This window comes from Elephantulus edwardii, unplaced genomic scaffold, assembly GCF_000299155.1.
Source record: "Elephantulus edwardii isolate Elephantulus edwardi_28Jun2011 unplaced genomic scaffold, EleEdw1.0 scaffold00018, whole genome shotgun sequence".
NCBI classification, from domain to species: domain Eukaryota; kingdom Metazoa; phylum Chordata; class Mammalia; order Macroscelidea; family Macroscelididae; genus Elephantulus; species Elephantulus edwardii.
In genome coordinates, this window is record NW_006399768.1 from 11,002,394 (window position 1) to 11,005,068 (window position 2,675).

Genomic DNA, 2,675 nt, shown 5'->3' on the forward strand with positions numbered 1-2,675 from the left:
GACTGGGGTAATCGGGATGGGTGTGTCAGAGGCGGTGCGGTTGGCGCAGGATAGAGCAGAGTTTAGGGCTGTTTTGTATAGGGTCTCTATGAGTCACAAGCGACTTGATGGCACATAACAACAACAACAACACAGTCAAATGTGTTTGCACAGTCAATAAGGCACAAATAGACATTCCTCTGGTATTCTCTACTTTCAGCCAATATTCATGACATCAGCAATTATATTCCTGTTCCCACAACCTCTCCTAAACCTAAACTGAACCTCTGACTGTTCTCTGTCAAAATACTGCTAAAGTATTTTTAGTTATCTTCAATAATATTTTGCTTGCATGAACTGTTAATAATATTGTTCAATAATTTCCACATTGTGTTGGATCTCTTTTCTTAGGAATGGGAGCAATTATTGGTCTCTTTTAGTCAGTTGTGTAGAATACTTTATATATAATCTGTTTGGAGACCAATACGGGAAATTAGATAGCTGTCTAGTAGTGGAGATAATGTGCATAGCACCTTTAAAAATGGAACCATAAAATTAAGGTGAGTAGAATGATTATTTGGGGATTTGTCCATTTTTTCCCCTTTTTCTTGTGTACAGTCATGTAGGATCTGACTGGCACAGGAAGAAACTGCCTTTCCTTCTACCAGCAAAGCATCTGGTGGATTAGAACCTTCAGGATTGCAGCACAGCATCTTGCCAATAGGCCACCAGAGCTCCCAGGATGTGTCCATTTAACAAACTTTACAAGACCCATCAAATAAGTAGAGAATAAGAACCATGTTACTATTAAGAAAGAAGAACCAGAGAACAGAATTTTTTGGCCCTAATTTCTATGCACTGGAAGTTTCTTTAATCACCGACAGAAGCTGAAAGACATAGGAAACCATGACACAGTGAGATGGGAAGATGAAGAGACAGGTTGGCAGCAGCAGTAGTCGAAACAGCCACGGCAGAATCAGGAGGAGTGTGTGATAGAGCTGAAGACTCTCAGCCCACAGAATGGGAAATTTGATTACCTTCAGAGGAAGATGCTTGTTTAGCTGAATGGGTGTGTTCTAGCATTTGTTAGAGAGATAGACTTTTTGACTCATGGAGCTACCTGCCTGAGCAGGCAAGATTTTAATATGTTAAGACTAAGGGCCAGAGAAAGGTTTACCTTTGGGCATGGCTTGAAAGGTCTATTACAACCAATAAAACTGTATTATAAGTTGTTCTTAACCTAAGCTGCTACCTATTATTTCCTTAATAAATCCCATAATTATGGGTATTGTGATCTCTGTGTGGCCATTGCATAAAATTATCAAACCTATTAAAGAGATAATGAGCACTGGAACGGAGTTTTTGTGTTAAAATTATTAGGAAAAATTTGGAGCATGGTATGTAGACAGGTCCAAACTTATAGGCATTTGTTTTGGTTTGCTATTATTCTTAAAAGGAATTATTTATCCTTATAAATTTAGCAGAAATCAGTAACCACTACTTCTGAAAATGAATCATCCAGTTTATCTCAAGTAAACATAAGTTTGGGGAAAGAAAAGGTTTAATTTTTAAAAGTATTAATTTTTTAATAAAGAATCTGTTGAAAATAGTAATAAACTTAGATATTTATTTTAAAATATGGTTATAATGACTAGCTATTTTGTATTTTGTAGTTATAGTAAGATCAGTCTATGCATAATTTAAACACGAATAGAGATCAGAGCTAAGGTAATATTAAAGAAATGCAGTTGGTTCCTTGAATAAACTATGCTTCTTGTTATGTGCCGTCAAGTTGACTGTTACCAATAGTGACGCTATGTACAGCATCTCTGAAGTCTGCCTTGCCCTGAGCCTTTCTCACTAATTCTGACACACCAACCCCCATTGCCCCATTTACTATATTAATCTATCTCATTCAGGGTCTTCCTCTCCTGTACTGTGCCTCTAACCTTCTGAGCATGATATCTTTCTCAAAGAACTGGACACCCCCCAGCCATGTTCCCAAAGTATGTGAGATAGAGCTTGAAGTCCTAGCCTCCAAGGAGAAACTTGGTTTCACAATCTCCAAAACAGATCTATTTATTTTCTTGGTGGTCTATGGTATGTTCAAGACTTCTCCAGCACCACAATTTGAAGACATTGATTTTCCTTCTGTCATCTTTGGTCATTGTCCAGCTTTCTGATGCATAAGAAATAATTGCGAACATCATGGTCTGGTTTAGGTGCACCTTAGTCCTAGACTCCTAGACTGACATCGCTGCTTTTCAGTACTCTGAAAAAGTGCATGAGAACAAATTTCCCCAATGCAATTTGTCTTTTGGTTTCCTGACTTCTGGTGCTAAGAATATTGATTGTGGAGCCGAGGAAGATGTGATTGTTAACAACTTCATTCTCTTCTCCATCATCATGGTGCTACCAATTGGACAAGTAGTGAGAATCTTTATCTTTTTGATGTTGAGCTTTAATCCATATTGAAGGCTACAGTCCCTGACCTGCAGCAAGCACTTCAAGTCTTCCTCAGTTTCAGGAAGAAGTGTTGTGTCATCTGCATAATGTAGGTTGTTAATAAGCCTTTCTCCAATCATGATGCCACATTGTTCCTCATAAATCTGCTTTTCAAAAGATCTCTTTGGCATATTGATTGAAAAGGTATGGAGACAGTATACATCCTAACACAATGTTTTCCTGATTTTGAA